The sequence below is a fragment of the Pristiophorus japonicus genome, unplaced genomic scaffold, assembly GCF_044704955.1.
Source record: "Pristiophorus japonicus isolate sPriJap1 unplaced genomic scaffold, sPriJap1.hap1 HAP1_SCAFFOLD_91, whole genome shotgun sequence".
Taxonomy (NCBI): Eukaryota; Metazoa; Chordata; class Chondrichthyes; family Pristiophoridae; genus Pristiophorus; species Pristiophorus japonicus.
In genome coordinates, this window is record NW_027254835.1 from 1,796,555 (window position 1) to 1,819,077 (window position 22,523).

Sequence of the window (22,523 nt, forward strand, 5' to 3'; positions counted from 1 at the left end):
CTAAATCCATGCTCACTTGGACCGATCTTGTCACTGCTTTCCAAATGCTGTGCTATTTTATCCATAATAATTGATTCCAGCATTTTCCCCACTACTGATGTCAGTCTAACCGGTTGATAATTACCCGTTTTCTCTCTTCCTTCTTGTTAAAAAAGTGGTGTTATATTAGCCACCCTCCAGTCCATAGGAACTGATCCAAAGTCGATAAACTGTTAGAAAATGATCACCAATGCATCCACTATTTCGAGGGTTGCTTCCTTAACTATTCTGGGATGCAGACTATCTGGCCCTGGGATTTATCAGCCTTCAATCCCGACAATTTCCCGAACACAATTTCCTGACTAATAAAGATTTCCTTCAGTTCCTCCTTCTCGCTGGACCCTCGGTCCCTGAGTACATTAGGAAGGTTATTTGTGTCTTCCTTCGTGAAGACAGAACCAAAGTATCTGTTTAACTGGTCCGCCATTTCTTTGTTCTCCATTATAAATTCACCTGATTCTGACTGCAAGTGACCGACGTTTGTCTTTACTAATCTTTTTCTCTTCACATATTTATGGAAGTTTTCGCAGTCAGTTTTTATGTTCCCAGCAAGCTTCCTCTCATACGCTATTTTCCCACTCCTTATTAAATCCTTTGTCCTCCTCTACTGAATTCAAAATTTCTTCCAATCCTCAGGTTTGCTGCTTTTTCTGGCAAATTTATAGGCCTCTTCCTTGCATTTAACACTATCCCTAATTTCCCTTATTAACCACGGTTGAGCCACCTTCCTCGTTTTATTTTTTCTCCAGACAGTGATGTACAATTGTTGAAGTTCATCCATGTGATCTTTAAATGTTTGCCATTGCCTATCCAGCGTCAACCTTTTAAGTCTCATTTGCCAGTCTATTCTAGCCAATTCACATCTCATGCAATCGAAGTTACCTTTCCTTAAGTTCAGGTCCCTAGTCTCTGAATTAAATGTTTCAATCTCCATCTTAATAAAGAATTCTACCATATTATGGTCACTCTTCTCCAAGGGGCCTCGCACAGCAAGAATGCTAATTAGTCCTTTTTCATTACACATCACTGAGTCTAGGATAGCCAGCCCTCAAGTTGGTTCCTCGACATATTGGTCTAGAAAACCATCCCTAATACACTCCAGGAAATCCTCCTCCACCGTATTTCTACCAGTTTGGTGAGCCCAATCTATATGTAGATTAAAGTCGCCCATGATAACTGCTGTATCTTTATTGCACGCATCCATAATTTCTTGTTTGATACTGTCCCCAAACTCACTACTACTGTTTGGTGGTCTGTGCACAACTCCCACTCGTGTTTTCTGCCCTTTGGTATTCTGCAGCTCTATCCATACAGAGTCCACACCATCCAAGCTAATGTCCTTCCTTAATATTGCGTTAATTTCCTCTTTAACCAGCATCGTTCCCCGACCTCATTTTCCTTTCTGTCTATCCTTCTTGAATGTTGAATACCTCAGGATGTTGAGTTCCCAGCCTTGGTCACCCTGGAGCCATGTCTCTGGAATCCCAGTTATAACATATTCATGAATTGCTGCCTCTGAGTGAATTCATCCACATTATTACGAATAATCCTCGCATTGAGGCACATAGACTTCAGGCTTGTCTTTTTAATACACTTTGTCCCTTTAGAATTTTGCTGTAATGTGGCCCTTTTTAATTTTTGCCTTGTGCTTCTCTGCCCTCCACTTTTACTTTTCTTCTTTATATCTTTTGCTTCTGCCCCCATTTTACTTCTTTCTATCTCCCTGCATAGGTTCCCATTCCCCTGCCATATTAGTTTAACCCCTCCCCAACAGCACTAGCAAACATTCCCCTAGACATTGGTTCCGGTCCTGACCAGGTGCAGACCGTCCGATTTGTACTGGTCCCACATCCCCCAGAACCGGTTCCAATGTCCCAGGAATTTGAATCCCACCCTCCTGCACTACTCATCAAACCATATATTCATCTGAGCTATCCTGCATTTCCTATTCTGACTAGCTCGTGGCACTGGTAGCAATTCTGAGATTACTACCTTTTAATTTAATTCCTAGCTCCCTAAACTCAGCTGCAGGACCTCATCCCGTTTTTCCCTTTCTCGTTGGTACCTATATACACCACGACAGCTGGCTATTCACCTTCCCCCTCCAGAATGCGCTGCAGCCGCTCCGAGACATTCTTGACCTTTGCACCAGGGAGGCAACATACCATTCTGGAGTCTCGATTGCAGCCGCAGAAACATCTATCTATTCCCCTTACAATAGAATCCCCTATCACTATAGCTCTCCCACTATTTCTCCTGCCCTCCTGTGCAGCAGAGCCACCCCAGGTGCCATGGACTTGGCTGCTGCTGCCTTCCCCTGATGAGTCATCTCCTCCAACAGTACCCAAGGTGGTGTATCTGTTTTGCAGGGGGATGACCGCAGGGGACTCCTGCACTGTCTTCCTTCCACTGCTCTTCCTGATGTTTACCCATTCCCTCTCTGCCTGAGTAACCTTTACCTACGATTTGATCAACTCACTAACCGTGCTATTCACGACATCCTCAGCATTGCGGATGCTCCAGAGTGAATCCATGTGCAGCTCCAGTGTCGCAATATGGCCTGCCAGGAGCTGCAGATGGATACACTTGCTGCACATGTAGTCATCAGGGACACTGGAACCGTCCCTGACTTCCCACATAGCACAGGAGGAGCATGACTTGTGTCCGAGCTCTCCTGCTATGACTTAACCATTAGATTGACTTAATTTGGAAACGATTCCAAAGTTTCCTTGCTGCTAAGAACAAGAAGAAATCAAAGAAACAGAAAACTGCTCACCACTCAACCAGCCAATCACTTACCCTCTTGGCTGTGACGTCACCCTTTGATTACTTGTGACTTCTTTCTTACTTTTGACCCTGCACCAGCTGCTGCTCGCTGCTCCTCCAGCCGCTGCTCCTCCGACTGCCGCCAATCCCCGGACTCTCGCTGGGTCATTATAGGCCGCTGCTCACACCTTCTCCGGTCACTGCTCCTCCGGCTTTTGGAAAAAAATAATTCAGTCAGGCAGAGTCTGCATGGAGTTATGGAAGGGAAGTCATGATTGACAAATTTGCTGGAATTCTTAGAGGATGTAATGAACAGGGTGGATAAAGGGGAACCAGTGGATGTGGTGTGTTTGGACTTCCAGAAGGCATTTTGACAAGGTGCCACATAAACGATTACTGCACAAGATAAAAGTTCCCGGGGTTGGGGATAATATATTAGCATGGATAGAGAATTGGCTAACTAACAGAAAACAGAGCGTCGGAATAAATGGTTCATTCTCTGGTTGGCAATCAGTAACTAGTGGGGTGCTGCAGGGATCAGTGCTGGGACCCCAACTATTTACAATCTATATTAACGACTTGGATGAAGTGATCGAGTGTAACGTAGCCAAGTTTGCTGATGATACAAAGATGGGAGGAAAAGCAATATGTGAGGAGGACACAAAAAATCTGAAAAATGACATAGCCAGGCTAAGTGAGTGGGGAAAAATTCGGCAGATGGTGTATAATGTTGGAAATTGCAAGGTTATGCACTTTGGCAGAAAAAATTAAAAAACAAGTTATTATTTAATTGGAGAAAAATTGCACAGTGCTGCAGTACAGCGGGAGCTGCGCATACTTGTGCATGAAACACAAAAGGTTAGTATGCAGGTACAACAAGTGAACAGGAAGGTCAATGGAATCTTGGCCTTTAATGCAAAGGGGATGGAGTATAAAACAACGAAGTCTTGCTGCAGTTATACAGGGTATTGGTGAGGCCAGACCTGGAACACTGCATGCAGTTTTGGTTTCCATATTGAAGAAAGGATATAGATGCTTTGGAGGCAGTTCAGAGAAGGTTCACTAGGTTGATTCCAGAGATGAGGGGGCTAACTTATGAGAAAAGTTTGAGTAGGTTGTGCCTCTACTCATTGGAATTCAGAAGATTGAGAGGTGATCTTATGGAAACGTGTAAGATTATGTTGGGGCTTGACAAGGTGGATGCAGAGAGGATGTTTCTGCACACTAACCTTTTGTGTTTCATGTACAAGGACCCCCAGGTCCCTCTGCACCGCAGCATTTCTTAATCTCTCCCCATTTAAATAATTATTTGTTTTTTTATTATTGCTACCACAGTGGATAACCTCATATTTCCCACATTATACTCCATCTGACAAATTTCTGCCCACCCACTGAGCCTATCAATATCGCTTTGCAGATTGTTTGCGTCCTCCTCACAACTTGCTTTCCCACCTATCTTTGTATCATCAGCAAACTTGGCGACAGTACAAACATGCAGAGCACAGAACAAATTATTGATGGAGTGACTTTCCGTCAGTTAGTATTTCTTTCATGGTGCAAAAGAAAATTATGTTATCCCATGAAAGCAAAATAAAAGTTTAACGAAAATAATTGGCACATTTGAAAGGAACAATTTTGTTTTGTGCCTTTTCGGTCAGAGAAATGTTTGTGAAAGGAATTTTTTCAGAAAAAGGGATTCAGCATTTCAGCTTGTCGCTGAACACTTCTCTCTGGGCACTGCACGAGGCAGCAGTTTCCGTAGTTTAGCAGTTATCAAGCTCTGCAAAACCTGCTGACCACCACGTGGCGGAGGAAGATCCGTCCATGGTGGATCAAAACAATTTAGAGCCTTCGAGAGAGGAGGCAGATGCTGAAGTACACGGGGTGCACACATTTTCGACGAAATGTCCACCTATTATGCTGCACGTAAAATTGAATGGCTTAGCCGTAGCCATGGAACTGGACACTGGCGCCAGCCAATCCATCATGAGTAAAAAGATATTTGAGAGACTGTGATGCAACAAGGCATTCAGTTCAGCCCTGAGACCCATCCACACGAAACTGAGAACATACACCAAAGAGCTTATCACTGTCCTGGGCAGCGCCATGGTCAAGGTCACCTACGAGGGCATGGTGCATGTACTGCCACTCTGGATTGTCCCTGGCGATGATCCCACAGTGCTTGGAAGAAGCTGGCTGGGCAAAATCCGCTGGAACTGGGATGACATCCGAGCGCTATCACATGTCGATGAGGCCTCATGTATCCAGGTTCTAAAAAAGTTTCCTTCCCTTTTTGAGCCAGGATTTGGAAACTTTTCCGGGGAGAAGTTGCGGATCCACTTGGTCCCAGAGGCACGACCCATTCACCACAAGGCGCGATAGTACCTCACATGATGAGGAAGAGAGTGGAAATCGAGCTGGACAGGCTGCAAATCGAGGGCATCATCTCCCCAGTGGAATTCAACGAGTGGGCCAGCCCGATTGTTCCAGTACTCAAAAGTGATGGCACAGTCAGGATTTGCAGCGATTATAAAGTAACTATTAATCGTTTCTCGCTGCAGGACCAATACCCGCTACCGAAGACAGATGACCTAATTGCGACGCTGGCAGGAGGCAAGACATTCACCAAGCTCGACCTGACTTCGGTTTACATGAAGCAGGAGCTGGAGGAGTCTTCGAAGGGCCTCACCTGCATCAACATGCACAAGGTACTGTTCATCTACAACAGATGCCCATTTGGAATTCGGTCGGCTGCAGCGATCTTCCAGAGAAACATGGAGAGCCTACTCAAGTCCATACCACGCACAGTGGTCTTTCAGGACGACATATTGGTCATGGGTCGGGACACAGCTGAGCACCTACAAAACCTGGAGGAGGTCCTCCAGCGACTGGATCGCAAAGGGCTGTGGCTGAAGAGGTTGAAATGTGTCTTCATGGCAACAGAAGTGGAGTATTTGGGGAGAAAGCAGAGGCTATCAGGAACGGGTCCAGGCCACAGAACGTCATGGAGCTGCGGCCGTTTCTGGGCCTCCTCAACTATTTTGGTCACTTCCTACCAGGGTTAAGCACACTTTTAGAGCTCCTACATGTGTTATTGCGGAAAGGTGAAAACTGGGTATGGGGAGAAAGACAAGTAATTGCTTTTGAGAAAGCCAGAAACATTTTATGCTCCAACAAGCTGCTTGTATTGTATAACCGGTGTAAAAGACTTGTGCTAGCAAGTGACGCGTCGTTGTACGGATTCGGGTGTGTATTACAACAAGCGAACGTTGCGGGAAAGTTGCAACCTGTCGCCTATTATTCCAGGAGCTTGTCGAAGGCCGAGAGGGCCTACAGAATGATTGAGAAAGAGGCATTAGTGTGTGTGTTGGTGGAAAAGAAAATGCATCCGTATCTGTTTGGCCTCAAATTTGAGCTGGAAACCGATCAGAAGCCCCTCACATCCCTGTTCACTGAAAACAAGGGGATAAATACTAATGCCTCAGTCCGCATACAAAGGTGGGCACGCGCTATGAGCCTATAACTATACCATCCGCCACAGGCCAGGCACCAAGAACTGTGCGAATGCTGTCAGTCGGCTTCTCTTGCCCATCACAGGGGTGGAAATGGTGCAGCCTGCAAACTTGTTGATGGTGGCGTAGCCCGCAGACGTGTTGATGGTCATGGAAGTGTTTGGGAATTATAAATCACCTGTCACAGCCCGCCAGATTAGGACTTGGAGAGCCAAGATTCTCTGCTGTCCCTAATAAAAAACTGTGTACCGCATGGGAGCTGGGCTAGCATCCCCGTTGAAATGCAAGAGCTAATCAAGCCGTTCCAGCGGCGAAAGGACGAGCTGTCCATTCAGGCAGATTGCCTGTTGTTGGGTAACCGCGTAGTGCTACCAAAAAAGGGCAGGGAGACATTCATCTTGGATCTCCACAGCACACACCCGGGTATAGTAATGATCAAAGTGATAGTCAGATCCCACGTGTGGTGGCCCGGTATCGACTCTGACTTAGAGTCCTGTGTATGGCAATGCAGCATATGTGCTCAGTTGAACAACGCGCCCAGAGAGGCACCACTAAGTTTGTGGTCCTGGCCCTCGAGACCATGGTCGAGAATCCATGTCGACTATGCGGGCCCGTTTCTCGGTAAAATGTTTCTGGTGGTGGTGGATGCTTTTTCAAAATGGCTTAAATGTGAAACAATGTTGGGAAGCACCACCACCGCCACCATTGAAAGCCTGAGGGCCATGTGTGCCACCCACGGACTGCCTGACCTACTGGTCCTTGACAACGGTCCATGTTTCACCCGTGTCAAATTTAAATAATTCATGACCCGCATCGGGATCAAACATATCACCTCGGCCCCGTTTAAACCAGCCTCCAATGCGCAGGCAGAGTGGGCAGTACAAACCATCTGAATGACCCTGTATTTGCTAAACTATGGACATGGTCCCAAGTGGATCGCAGGCACGGTGAGAGCGAAAGAAGGGAATAGGGTGTTTGTCGTCAAACTGGACAATGGACAAATTTGCAGAAAGCAGCTGGACCAAACGAGGCTGCGGTTCACAGACTGCCCTGAACAACCCACAGCAGACAGCATCTTTTTCGAGCCCACAACACACACCCAAAGGATCAACGACATCACGCCGGACCAGGAAATCGAACCCATCACGCCCAACAGCCCAGCAAGGCCAGGCTCACCCAGCAGCCCTGCAGGGCTAACAACACGCCAGCCCAGCGAGGGCACAGCCAACACACCAGAACAGACATTTGTACCGAGGCGGTCCACCAGGGAAAGAAAGGCTCCCGACCGCCTCCCCTTGTAAATAGTTTTCACTTTGACTTTGCGGGGAGTGATGGTGTGTATCTGTAAAGCATGCACTCCCATGTTCCGCCACCAGGGAGCTCATCCCCTGAAGTCCCAAGGGATCCCAACATCCCTTGGGAGCACGATATATAAGCCGGCCCCTGAGGCCTGTTCCTCACACTGGAATGCCTTATTAAAGACTGAGGTCACTGTTACTTTAATCTCCCTGTGTGCAGCCTCATCTGTGTGAGGAACACAATAGTGGTGAGCACCATCTTGAACCGCTGTAGTCCATGTGGTGAAGATGCTCCCACAGAGCTGTTAAGGAGGGAGTACTAGGCTTTTAACCCAGTGACGATGAAGGAACGACCGATATATTTCCAAGTCGGATGGTGTGTGACTAAATCTAACAATGGCTGGTGTCACAGGCACCAAGCATTTTAAAGCAATGTCCTAAAATGCTGCGTGTAAAATGGGAAGGGATAATAATTCATGACTGACAAAGCCTGTTTAAAATGGGACTGTATAAAATTAATGTGAATATTTTTCTGCCAGACAGGGTTTTGGAGGCAGATTTAATATTAACTTTCCAAAGGGAAATATAGTTAAAAAAGAAACATTTGCAGGGTGCTGGGGAATGGGTCTAATTGGAAATTTCTTTCACAGAGCCAGCACAAGTAACAACATAAGAAATCAGAGCAGTAGTAGGCCATACGGCCCCTCAAGCCTGCTCCACCATTCAATAAGATCATGACTGATCGTTGATCTCAACTCCACTTTCCGCTCGATCTCCCGATCCATTGATTCCCCGAGACTCCAAAAATCTATCTAACGCAGCCTTGAATATATTCAGAGACTCAGCATCCACAGGCCTGTGGGGCCGAGAATTCCACAGAATCATAACCCTCTGCGTGAAGAAATTCCTCCTCATCTCTGTCTTAAATGGCCGACCCCTTAACCTGAGACTGTGGCCCCTGGTTCGAGACACTCCAGCCCGGGGGAAACAACCTCTCAGCATCTACCCTGTCAATCCCCTTTCGAATATTGTGTGTTTCAATGAGATCACCTCTCATTCTTCTAAACTCCGGAGAGTATCGGCCCATTCTACACAATCTCTCAACTTAAGACAGTCCTCTCATCCCAGGAATCAATCTGGTGAATCTCTGTTGTACCACCTCCCAGGCAAATATTTCCTTCCTTAAATGAGGAAACCAAAACTGTGCGCAGTACTCCAGGTGTGGTCTCACCAGGGCCCTGTACAATTGTAGCAAGACTTCCTTACTCTTGTACTGTGGGCTATATATTAGGTACTATGGGGTGAGTGCCCTGTTTTTTTGCTGATTCGATGGTTGTAAAAAAAGTTATTAAAATTTGACAGTTGCTCGGCAAACATATTTGTATTACCTTCAGTGTACTCCTTACTCTTCAAGAGCTAGATTTTCCCCAAGCAGTTTTGTCGGCGCACTGACCTCAAGCGCACCGACTTTGCGCGCTGGAAATGGCGCGGGGAAAAACTCGCCCCCTCCTGGCCGCTGTGTACAGTCCCCGGAGTCCTGGCGTGGTGTCGATGGTGAAGTGGGGGGCGGAGCCAAATGCCTGCACCGGAAATATTGCCGGCACCTTCGCGCATGGGCAGTAGGGAGAGAAAACTTGGCACTCTGCCATTTGTAAACAGTGTCAAACCCGATGAAAAGCACAGCAGCTTCTCAGCTTCTCCGGTCGCTCGGCGGGCTCTCCCCCCGTCCCTCCCCGATAAAACGCACAGCTCCAGCAGCTGCAACTTCTCCGGTCCACATGCTCACACTTCTCCGGTGTGTCTTCCCTCCCCTATCCCAGGGATACAGGGACCCAGTGTAATGGAGCCAAGTTTGCTGATGATACAAAGATGGGTGGCAAAGTAAATTATGATACAGCAAAGGAAATCTCAATTCCGGAAGAACAATATGGAAAAGTACAGTGACCCCGACATGATATAAACACGCAGCCTTCTGATCTGGAGTCAGACACACTACCGTTGCACCACGAGGTCTACAGTGCAGAGTGCTCATGTTTGTGTACATGAAGGTTCCTGAAACATAGTTTCATTTACCCTGCATTGGTGCAATGAAAGGGCTTTAAAATGCCCGGCCACTCCCACCGTGGGTCAGAGAGCATCAGAAGCAGTGCCCACCTGTCACTCACCCTCTCACGCCCGCTTTCATCACCTGCTGCCCGCGGACTGCAGCAAATCCAGTTCATCATCATCATAGGCAGTCCCTCGAAGCGAGGATGACTTGCTTCCTCGCCAAAAAAGGATGAGTTCACAGGTGTTTCAATGGTGGACCTAATATTCCAGGTCCCGAACTGCATGTTAAAGGATGGAAGATGCCTGTGTGTGGATTTTTGTAACGTGTGGTGGCCGTTGCACCCCAGCCATCACACGGGCTTGACAGAGCGAGGTCTAGGTCCAGTGGCAAGGGTTATCCAAGATGATTGGAGACCAGCTCTGCTGCACGGACCCAGTGCCCCCACATATCGCAGTGTGGGCTGGCCCGTGCTGCCCCTGGGCCCCTGGCCCTGAACTCACGCCGCCCCTGGGCCCCGATCACATCCCTACACAGTCTCTCACTGCTCTTGCTGTACCTGCCCACGCTCCAATCACCGACCTGGACTTTGATGACATCACTCTTCGCTGTCGTCACCCTCCTGCACCAGCTCGCGCTGTACCTTGCCGTGGTGCACCACCACGCTGCTCCCATGCCGCCGCTCACCGCTCCTTTTATGGCCCCGACCTGCCACTGGTGTTCTCACGCAGGTCGGGGCCTCCACGCTGCTCCCAGCAAATCCAGTTACACGCCGTGTCACCGCCCAATTCTCAGCTGTGATTGTAAGCTGACTATATTTAAAGCTATTGGAAAGGCTGCAAGCAGTGTTCCCTGGTAGTCTAGTGGTTAGGATTTGGTGCTCTCACTGCCGTGGTCTGGGTTTGATTCCTGGTCAGGGAGAGCATTTTTACAGAGCAAGTTGACAAAAATAATTCAAGGCTGAGAGATACTGAATAATTGTTTCAATCATCATTAATCCACCCACATGTGTTGCACACTGAAGGAAATACAAATATGTTTGCCGAGCGACTGTTGAATTTTAATAACTTTTTATACAACCGGAGAATCAGCAGAAAAACAGGATATTCGGCCCATAGTACCTAATATATCGCCCATAGTACAAGAGTAAGGAAGTCTTGCTCCAATTGTACAGGGCCCTGGTGAGACCACGCCTGGAGTACTGCGCACAGTTTTGGTCTCCTTATCTGAGGAAGAATACACTTGCCTGGGAGGTGGTACAACGGAGGTTCACCTGATTGATTCCTGGGATGAGAGGTCTGTCCTATGGTGAGAGATTGTGCAGAATATGCCGATACTCTCTGGAGTTTAGAAGAATGAGAGGTGATCTCATTGAAACAGACAATATTCTGAAGGGGATTGACAGAGTAAATGTTGAGGAGCCCGGCTAGCTCAGTCGGTAGAGCATGAGACTCTTAATCTCAGGGTCGTGGGTTCGAGCCCCACGTTGGGCGATTACTTTCCATTGAACTTTTATGTTGCTTTCGTGGGTAAATATCATTAATGAACCCATGATCTTCTTTTGCACAATGATAAAAATGCGAACTGAGGGAGAGTTGATAATTTAATCAAATAATGAAAGCTGTGCCTCAGACCGCTCGGCCGTCCTTACTGTTAGATGCTCCAGTTACAAGTTGTTGCTCTGGAAAGTTTCAGACCGGGCACTTGTTCACGGCTGCTGGAAGGCCCAGTGACCGGGATAACCTCTCCCCCGGGGTTTTCCTGAGCCTGTGCTCGGTGTACGGGGAGCTTTGGTCTGGGTCCGAGGTAGATTGCATCCCAGGGATGGACAATAACCCTCTGAGCTCTAGAACTGGGGAAAAGCGAATAATTAATGAGTTGTTTGTGGTTTCAAATGCAGCTTAGATCTGCTGGTGTAAACCGATAGTGTTGTTTCACAGAATGAATGAAATGCTGACAGGGACAGTCATAACTTCAATAAGTGTACTTTAATAATTCATGAAACTTTAATCCTTGATGAAGTTTTATCCCCGATCTGATTTTACACAATCTGTATTTGAGGAGACTGATTTTAAATGTTCATTGCTCATGCAACAATGTATCCAAAACAGCTTTTCTTCAATTTTATTGCAGACAAGTTTTTGAGAAATAATGTTTCTGCTCGGCTTGAACCAGGAACTTTTCACGTGTGAGGCAAATGTGATAACCTCTACACGACAGAAACTGCTGCTTAGCTCAGTGTCCAGAGAGAAGTGTTCAGCAACCAGCTGAAATGCTCAATCCCTCTCACTGCAAAAAGTTCCTTTCACAAACATTTCTCTGAACAGAACTGCACCAAACAACAATGTTCTCCTTTCAAAGTCATTAAACTCCCCAATTTCCGCGTCTGCAATTTTAAGGACAAGGACTGAAAGCACTTTGCGATCAGAAAATTGCAGGAAACCCCTGTGGTTAATGACAGAGCTTTTAATGGTTGATTTCTGTACACACCTTGTGTTATGTATTTAACCCTTGGCCACCTGTATCACACCACCACCAGAGGGCCTACCTTTTGGAGTCCCAAGTGATCCCAGCATCCCTTGGGAGCACGGTATATAAGCAGTCCACCCACGAGGTACCTGCACTCTGGAGTCTTATTAAAGGAGCTTATGTCACACCTTCTCATTGTTCACCGTACTCAGTTTCATCCTTTATTATGAGCGTATCAATTGGTGACGAGACAATGAACAACCACGTAAAAATGCAAAGACCAGTTGGTATCCTGGAGAAGTTCTCAGAAGTGGACGATTGCGAAGCCTTCGTGGAGAGACTGGACCAATACTTCATGGCCAACGAGCTGGAAGGGGACGTGAACGCTGCCAAATGAAGGGCGACCCTTTCTTACCGTCTGTGGGGCAACAACCTATGGCCTCATGAAGAATCTTCTAGCTCTGATGAAACCAACAACTAAATCCTATGAAGAATTGTGTATGCTGGTCCGGGAGCATCTAAATCCTAAAGAAAGCGTTCTGATGTTGAGGTATCGGATCTGCACCTGCCAACGGTTGGAGGGCGAGGAAGTGGCGAGCTATGTCGCCGAATTAAGGCGTCTCGGAGGACATTGCAAATTTGAGGGATTCCAAGAACAAATGCTGAAAGACTTTTTGTGCTTGGCATTGGCCATGAGGTAATCCTTCGCAAACTGTTGACAGTTGAAGCTCAGAATCTGAGCAAAGCCATAACGATAGCCCAGGCAATTTCCAACAGTTCCTTTAAACCCAATAACTTCATTTATTTCCAGTGGACTGGATGGAGGAACATGATCCATATAAAAAATTGTTATGATTTTACATGAACTGAATGTTCATAAAAGTATTGGAGTTGGAACTCACTGGATAACAGCACAGCTGGCAATGTTTGCGGAATATATTCGTGCAGCCAAAACGCACAATGACAACCCGGAATTGTGCAGCACTGAATCCTCGGGGAAAAAACAGTGAAAGGCTTTGTTCCTGGGTGGACTCAAACCACCAACATTTTGGTTAATAGCCAAACGGGCTAACCCATTGCGCCACAGAGACTAACTTAAATGTACATTGCAAGATATCCCAATCCAGGATGTCAGACTGTTAAAGCTTCAGATTGCTCCGACCGGGATGGAACTTGTCCACTCTCAGTTGTACATTTCCCAAATAAATGGAGGGACATTCATTGTGGATGCGTGGAAGCAGTCTGGTTCCGCACACTGCAGACACTTCCATGTCACCACCAACCAGCTCTCCCACAACCGGTGTGTTCTACCTTCCAGCCTTCCGGTGCCTTGTCTGTGACGAAGTATTCTGATTGTCCCGAAGCCGTCTTTACATTTTAATTCCTTTTCAGCTCCTGAATGCAGGTATTCCTGTGATTAAACCCGAACAAAATGATTAAAGAGACAGTTGGATTCATCATTTCTTTGCTTGGTGAAATTTCAAAGATTGAAAGCAATGCACAAACCCCATCACCAACTCGCGAACCGCTACACGCTGCTCCCGTGAGATGGAAGCTCAGTTGCTGTTTCAAGCTTGAATGCAGGTACAAGCAGAACTCATTCAAAGAAAGTCCAAATCCCTGAGGTACCTGATTATTTGCACCAAACTCCTTCGCAAAGAGTTGAGGTTCATGTGGGGTGATTTGGGCACATCTTTCCCCACACTACAACACTTCAAACATAAATCAACGGCTGTAAAGTGCTTTGGGGCGTCATGAGTTCCTGAAAGGCACTGCAGAAATGCAAGTCCTTCTTTGCAAAAGTTCCATGACATTTTAAAATTGGCGGCAGAATAATGGGCTCGGCCGGGATCTCTCGTAAATTTCAATTAACAACCCAGAAGCGAGAATCATACCCCTTGACCAACGAGTTAAATTTTTGACAAACCTGGAGATCAGGTGTAACTTCTATAAAAATATTTTTTGTGTGTAGCTATTCTTGGCAGAAGGAGCATATGAGATCGATTCAGTGACTTTGCTTTTTCGACCTGTCTTCTGAAGCGCCGCATGGTCCCACTCCGACAGTCAATGAGCTGTTGGGACGTTAGTGTATCCAGGCTGTGGGTGGCCATCCCGAGCGCAGCAGAGGAGTTTCTGCATTAGTTCTGGGTGGGGACAGTATTTCCCCTTCTCTCTTCCTCTTGTCTGTATCCCTCTGCTTTGTTTTCTGTATTTATTCCCCCACCCTCATTTTATGCATAGCTGCAAACAACATCTGTCCCCTTATGTCCCAGTTATACGAACATAAGAAATAGGAACAAGAGTCGGCCATACCGCCCCTCGAGCCTGCTCCGCCATTCAATAAGATCATGGCTGATCTGATCATTGATTCCGCTCCCCATAACCCCTTATCCCCTTATCGTTTAAGAAATTATCGATTTCTGTCTCAAATATATTCAATGTCCCAGCTTCCACAGCTCACTGAGAATTCCACAGATTTACAACCCTCTGAAAGAAGAAATTTCTCCTCATCTCAGTTTTAAATGGGTGGCCCCTTATTCTAAGATCATGCCCCCAAGTTCTAGTCTCCCCCACCAGTGGAAACATCCTCTCTGCATCCACCTTGGCAAGCCCCCTCATAATCTTATACATTTTGATCAGATCACCTCTCATTCTTCAGAATTCCAATGAGTAGAGGCCCAATCTGACAACGTTTCCTCATAAGTCAACCCCCTCATCTCCAGAATCAAGTGAGTGAACCTTCTCTGAACTGCTTCCAGAGCAAATATATCCTTTCGTAAATATGGAAAACAAAACTGCATGCAGTATTCCAGGTGTGGCCTCACCAATACCCTGTATAACTGTAGCAAGATTTCCCTGCTTTGATACTCCATCCCCTTTGCAATAAAGGCCAAGATTCCATTGGCCGTCCTGATCACTTGCTGGTGATCGAGTTCGCTCGATATAAAGGCCAGCTTTAACATTAGTCTTATTTGATTATTTTCTGTACCTGCCCATGACATTTACATAAAACCTTGTTGACTCTGTCAAATCATGTTATAATTTTCAAAGTGCCCTGATACCACTTCCTTAACAATGGATTACAGCATTTTCCCGATGACTGCTGTCAGACTAACTGTCCTGTAATTCCCGGTTTTCTCTCTCCCTCCTTTCTTGAATAGCGATGGTACATTTTCTACCTTCCGATCCACTGGGACTGTTGTAGAATCTGGACATCGTGGTGCAACGGTTACGGGTCTAACTCCCGATCAGGAGGCTGCGTGTTCAAATCAGTTAATTTAGCTGTTGTTCTTCCGGAATTGATATTGTGTTTGCTGTTTCACAATAACCAGACCCTTGCTCGAAAACCTGTCTCACTGTTTCCCCAGGGGCACGTTCATGTTACAATGAACATTCTGAATCAGATGCCTGAAGTACAGTGTGTAAAATGGGATATGGTTTAACAGTTAACTTGCAATGCACAGAACCAATTATTCAATTATCGACTTTCCCTCAGTTAACATTACTTTCACTGTGCAAAACAAGCTGATCAGTTAATTAATGAAGTTTGCCCGAGAAAGCGACATAAAATTTAACGATAATGATTCACCCAACATGGGGCTCAAACCCACGACCCCAAGATTAAGAGTCTCATGCTGCATCTACTGAGCTAGCCGGAATTATTTAAATCACATGTCCCTGTCGGTGATTGCAGCCAGGCGCCTGTTGGTTTCGCCCCATTTCCGAGTGTTTCCCGATCCTGTCTGTCTTTCTGGCTCTGTTCAATCTGTGTGTGGCCACCTCCAGTTTGATTTTCAATGAATACCTGTGTTTGTGTATTCAGTAAAAACAGAAAATGCTGGAAACACTCAGCAGGTCGGGCAGTATCTGTGGAGGTGGGGAAGTGGGAATAATCGATGGGTTTGTTTGTGGCTTTGATCTGTTGCTGGGAAGTGAGGCAGCGCTGCAGGATGCTTTTTTTCGAGGTGCAAGCAGAGGTTTCCTTCGTGTAACGGTTATCACCTTCGCTGCACATGTGAAATATCCTCGGTTTGAGCACAGACAGAAACATTATTTTGGAGAATATTTTTCCGTGGAATATATTTTTAAAAAGTAGCCCCAGGTTCCTTGTATCATGAGCGATGGCCATTTTAACTCACTCTTCTAAAATACAGTGTGCGTAAAATCAGATAGAGGATAAAACTTCATCAATGATTAAAGTTCGTGAACTCATTAAAGTTCAGTTATTGAAGTTTCCATCAATTCATTGCAGAAACATAATTGAGGTGTGTGAGAGGATTAATAATGGGCTTTAATCGTTAATGAGCCCATTACTTTATGTTATAGACCCAGGTTACACACTCTCTTGCTTCTGAAAGTGTTGAGATGCGTGTGGGGTGATTGGGGCCCATCTTTCCCCACATTACAAGGATCCATCGGTACTTCATTGCCTTTAAATCACTTGGGGATTTCCTGAGATGTTGAAAGGTCACGTAAAAATGCAAGTCATTCTTTGCAAAAGTTCTAAACGCAAGTTCAAACTTCGCCGGCAAATGGAGGCTCACCCAGAATTTGTTCTGACACCACGACAAAGTCCTTAAAAGTGGGATTTAGCAGTTCAGCTGCTCGCTGAACATTTCCGTCTGACCTGGTGCTGCAAGTGGAGATGTGCCCGCAGTGTTGCATTTAACACGTTCGCCTCACACACGGGAAAGCTCACCGGGTGGAAATATTTTGTTGGAACTTGCTCCTCATGCATGTTCAGGGGAGAGATTGTTCTCCAGTGAAAGGACATAAGATCATAAGAACGTAAGAATTAGGAACAGGAGTTGGCCATTTGGCCCATTTTAATGTTTTCAAAGTGATTCCAACCGGGGAACTTTGGTGTGTTTGGGGAAGATGATAACCACTACACTACAGACACACAGTGGTAGATGTTGTCTTAGGAACATAACCAGAGCTCTAACCAACACAACTGGCCATACTTCAGGAGCTGGTTTTACGAGAATAGAATGAGGGTGCTATATTTAGGAAGGCTGTGAGAGTGGCAGCAATTGATCTCGTGTTTCCCAGACTTTATACACAGGAACATTGGAACAGGAGGAGGCGATTTGGCAACGAGTGGTTAAGATCCGGAATGCGCTGCCTGAAAGGGTGGCGGAGGCAGAATTAATCTTATCTTTCAAAATGGATTTGGATAAGTATCTGAAGGAAAAATATCTCAGGGGTACGGGTAAAGGCCGGAGGAGTGGGACTAGCTGAGAGTCGGCACGGAATCGACAGGCCGAACGGACTACTTCCGTGCTGTAACCGTTCCATGATTCTATATTATGTTTAAACTTGCTGTGGATGAACAATCGGAGGGAAGCTGAGTCTCCTGGTAAAAACGCTGATGCTGTCTTACCAGCTGAGATTTCCAGCAAATCTGTTTTTATTTTTTATTTGTGTATTGAATCGGTACATCTAGAGCTTTCTGATTCAGAAGATTCGGGGGGCACGGAAAGTTGGGAGTTTAACGACTTTGAAAGGAACATTTTTGACTTGTGCAGCTTCGGTCAGAGAAATGTTTGTGTCATGATTTTTTCACAGAAAGGGATTCAGAATTACACCTTCTGGCTTAACACTTCTCTCTGGGCAGGCAGTTAAGCAGGGGTTTCCATTGTGTAGCAGTTATCATGTTAGTCTCTCACACACAAAAGGTCCCATGTTCAAAACCAGCAGAAATATCATTTTAGAATATATTTGCTGTGAAATAAGTTGAACATAAGTACCCCAGGTTCCTTGTCTTTTGAGCAATGAACATTTTAAACCAATCTGATTAAATACAGAGTGTGTTAAGTCAGATAGGGTGTAAAATGTCATCGATGATTAAAGCTCCTGAAATTATTACAGTTCAGTTTTTGAAATATCGACTGTAAGTCTGCAAAACAATCCGGGTGTGAATATTGGCCCAAAGATTCCGGTTGGAGGCTTCCCACGGACAATTCCCTTCCGACCGGAGATGTTTTACGAACCTACCTGGTGGTCTCGGAGGCACCGTGGATTCCGCTGGGGAGGCCTTCTCTTCCCGCGCTGCGAAGCACACTCCCGTCCGGAGGGATACCACGTGTGACTGCTCAGCCAATCATGCTTGAAACTATCATGAAGGAAGAAATAGCGGGACATCTAGGTAGGAATAGTGCAATCAAGCAGACGCAGCATGGATTCATGAAGGGGAAATCATGTTTAACTCATTTACTGGAATTCTTTGAGGATATAACGAGCATGGTGGATAGAGGTGTACCGATGGATGTGGTGTATTTAGATTTTCAAAAGGCATTCGATAAGGTATTACACAAAAGGTTACTGCAGAAGATAAAGGTACGCAAAGTCAGTGGAAATGTATTAGCATGGATAGACAATTGGCAGGCTAACAGAAAGCAGAGAGTCGGGATAAATGGGCCCCTTTCGGGTTGGAAATCGTTGCATAGTGGTGTGCCACTGGGATCGGTGCTGGGACCACAACTGTTTACAATATACATTGATGACCTAGGAAGAGGGGACAGAGTGTAGTGCAACAAAATTTGCAGATGACACAAAGATTAGTGGGAAAGCAGGTTGTGTAGAGGACACAGAGAGGCTGCAAAGAGATTTAGATAGGTTAAATGAATGGGCTAAGGTTTGGCAGATGGAATACAATGTCAGAAAGTGTGATGTCATCCACCTTGGGAAAAAAAACAGGAAAAATGGAATATTATTTGAATGGGGAGAAATTGCAACATGCTGCGGTGCAGAGGGACCTGGGGGCCCTTGTGCATGAATCCCAAAAAGTTAGTTTGCAGGTGCAACAGGTAATCAGGAAACCGAATGGAATGTTGGCCTTCATTGCGAGAGGCAATGAGTACAAAAGCAGGGAGGTCCTGCTGCAACTGTAGAGGGTATTGGTGAGGCCGCACCTGGAGTACTGCATGCAATTTTGGTCACCTTACTTCAGGAAGGATATACTAGCTTTGGAGGGGGTACAGAGACAATTCACTAGGCTGATTCCGGAGATGAGGGGGTTACCTTATGATGATAGATTGAGTAGACTTGGTCTTTACTCGTTGGAGTTCAGAAGGATGAGGGGTGATCTTATAGAAACATATAAAATAATGAAAGGGATAGACAAGATAGAGGCAGAGAGGTTGTTTCCACTGGTCGGGGAGACTAGAACTAGGGGGCACATCCTCAAAATACGGGGGAGCCAATTTAAAACCGAGTTGAGAACGAATTCGTTCTCCCAGAGGGTTGTGAATCTGTGGAATTCTCTGCCCAAGGAAGCAGTTGAGGCTGGCTCATTGAATATATTCAAGTCACAGATCGATAGATTTTTAACCAATACGGGAATTAAGGGTTATGAGGAACGGGCGGATAAGTGGAGCTGAGTCCACGGCCAGATCAGCCATGATCTTGTTGAATGGCGGAGCAGGCTCGAGGGGCGAGATGGCCGACTCCTGTTCCTAATTTTTATGTTCTTATGTTCTTATGTACCACTATCCCTCAGTAACCATATTATCATTTCTTTAATTCAGCAAAAGAAAGTTATCGGTTAATTGAACGTGATTAAATGAATTCATTTTTTTACATTAGCTGCATGTTGACATTTATATAGGGCTATTAGTTTGAAAACTGTGTTGTAAATATTATCTCCCTGACCAAGAATCAAACCTGTGTTGCGGTGGTACAAGGGGTGGATTCAGTGAATCATTTGAATGTGATTTCAAGTGGCGTTTACTGTAGTGTATGTAGGCACCTTGAGTAATGACTCCACGAGGCAGGGTATGATACTTAAACTGTGTAGACCCGCAGTCCGTTATTTGAAGCTCATCGAGTGAGGACAACAAGCTGTGAGCTCCTTTATATACTGGGTTGCATGTAACCTTTCGGTCTCAAGCAGCAGCATTCTCTGGTGTAGGTAAGGTGTGTACAGTGTAAGAGTACATTCAGTGTTGCACAGCAGTGTTGCAGACGTCACACAGTAAACAGGCATGCATACACAACAGTGACAATCTGTTTCGGTGTGAATCAAGTGAAAATGACAATAATGTCATGAACTATAATGATGCAGCAGTAAAACGGTATATTGGTCCCTGGTTGTCGAGTGGTAATGATTCCATGCTCTCAACGTTGTGTCCTGGGTTCAATTCCCACCCTGGGAAGTTGTACTTTTAATTCAAAACCTTATAAAAAAAAGAGTTCATTTATTTTACAGATCTATATGCAAATCATGTATAAAAAATAAGAATCATTGACTTGAACATCATTAATTAATCCATAAATTATTTTGTAAATCTTTTACCATTTATTTTGCCATGAGCATGTGAGGAACTTTTATCCCGATCTCATTGGGTTTAATTGTGGTACAAATGACGAACCGGGGGCTGGGTTAAGGAAAGGTTTACGTAGTGTAGCCGTTATCATTTTCACCTCCCACATGAAATGTCCCTGGTTTGAGCCTGGGCGCGTGCTTTATTTTAGAATATATTTGCTGTGAAATACATTGAACAAAAGTAGCCCCAGGTTCCGTGTCTTATGAGCAATGAACATTTTAAACCAATCTCCTAAAATACAGGAGAAGTAAAGTCAGATTTATGGATTGAGACGGCACAACTGGAGCTTTCTGATCCAGTAGATTCGGGGGGTGCGTTAATTTGGGAGTTTGACGACTTTGAAAGGAACATTTTTGACTTGTGCAGCTTCGGTCAGAGAAATGTTTGTGAAAATATTTTTTCACAGAAAGGGATTCAGAATTACACCTTCTGGCTTAACACTTCTCTCTGGGCACTAAGTTCAACAGTGGTTTCTGTAGTGTAGTGGTTATCACGTTCGTCTCACACACGAAAAGGCCCTGGTTTGAGCCCGGGCAGAATCATCATTTTAGAATATATTTGCTGTGAAATAAATTGAAAAAAGTACCCCAGGTTCCTTGTCTTCTGAGCAATGAACATTTGAAACCAATTTCAAAAATTCAGAGTGTGTTAAGTCAGATAGGGTGTAAAATATCATCTATGATGAAAGCTCCTGAAATTATTACAGTTCAGTTATTGAAGTATTGATTGTAAGTCTTTAAAACAAATCGGGGTGGGAATATTGGCCCAAAAATTCCGGTTGGAGGCTTCCCCCGGACAATTCCTTTCCGATCGGTGATGTTTTAATCACCCCACCTCCCACAGAGTTTAATTAATTGCATGTAATTATTTGAAAAAAGATTGAATTAAAAAGTTACTTTCCGAACTCGGGCTCCCTCTGTGAATGCCGAACCACTAAACGAGCAGGATACACATTAAATAATTTAATTCCAGACTTCATATTTTCTTTGCTGTTTCACAATAACCAGACCTATGCTCCAAAATCTGTCTCACTGTTTCACCGGTGTCAGTCAGAGAAGCACATGGGACTGAATCAGTGACTTTGCTTTTTCGACCTGTCTTCTGAAGCGCCGCACGGTCCCACTCCGACAGTCAATGAACTGTTGGGACGTTAGTGTATCCAGGCTGTGGGTGGCCACCCCGAGCGCAGCAGAGGAGTTTCTGCATTAGTTCTGAGTGGGGACAGTATTTCCCCTTCTCTCTTCCTCTTGTCTATATCCCTCGGCTTTGTTTTCTGTATTTATTTCCCCGGCCTCATTTTATGTGTTTAAAAGGGAACAAAAGATGAAGTGTGCGACACCCTGGAACAATTTCTCTCACTCGAATATGTCTATTTAGTGAAGTGAAATAAAGAGCAATTAAAGAATAAGGGAGAAGCCACTGTTGCCCTTTTGACAGGAGAATAAACTCGCCCATGGCTGTTCATCCACAGCAAGTTTAAACATAATCTTCCTGCACGGGATCCTTTCACGTGGAAAGCAAACGTGATAACGGCTTCACTGCGGAAACCGCTCTGACCAGAAGTACAGCAGAGAGCAGCTGACCAGTGAATGTCTTCTGTGCTGATCGGGAATGTGTTGGCTCACCTTAAACAACTTCTGTCCCTCACTGACAGCTGTCAATCCTTCTCCTCCGCTGCCCTTTACACAAACATGTCACTGATCCCCACCCACCTCCCCACATCCCCATCGTGTTATCTTCCATGTTAGCACAGTAGGGCCGCGGAGGCACCTACTCTCTCGCCGCGGTTAGTGAACTCAGTCAGTCTGTAAAATTAAAGGGGAACAAGTGTCCCGCAAAGGGCAGGGGAAGGAAGAGAGTCTGTAACCTGGGTTCAATTGTTTGTCAAAGGCTACCCGTCCTGTTGTGTATTTCCAGCAGTTTCCTACTTTCACAGGTGGAGATACCGGGCTGGACCATGCTCCTAAAATACAATGAGGTCGGGATAAAAGTTCCTCACATACTCATGCAAATTAAATGATTGAAGTTCTACAATGGATTAATTAATGATGTTTAAATCAATGAA

The 22,523-nt window shown here is 45.4% G+C and overlaps 2 non-coding genes across 2 annotated transcripts; both read left to right on the forward strand.

Annotated features, from left to right (window-relative positions):
- Positions 1-11,082: 11,082 nt before the first annotated feature.
- trnak-cuu (transfer RNA lysine (anticodon CUU)) lies at positions 11,083-11,155 on the forward strand. The gene has a single exon. It is a non-coding gene; the product is annotated as a tRNA-Lys (tRNA).
- A 9,771-nt stretch (positions 11,156-20,926) lies between these two features.
- trnav-cac (transfer RNA valine (anticodon CAC)) lies at positions 20,927-21,000 on the forward strand. The gene has a single exon. It is a non-coding gene; the product is annotated as a tRNA-Val (tRNA).
- Positions 21,001-22,523: the final 1,523 nt, after the last annotated feature.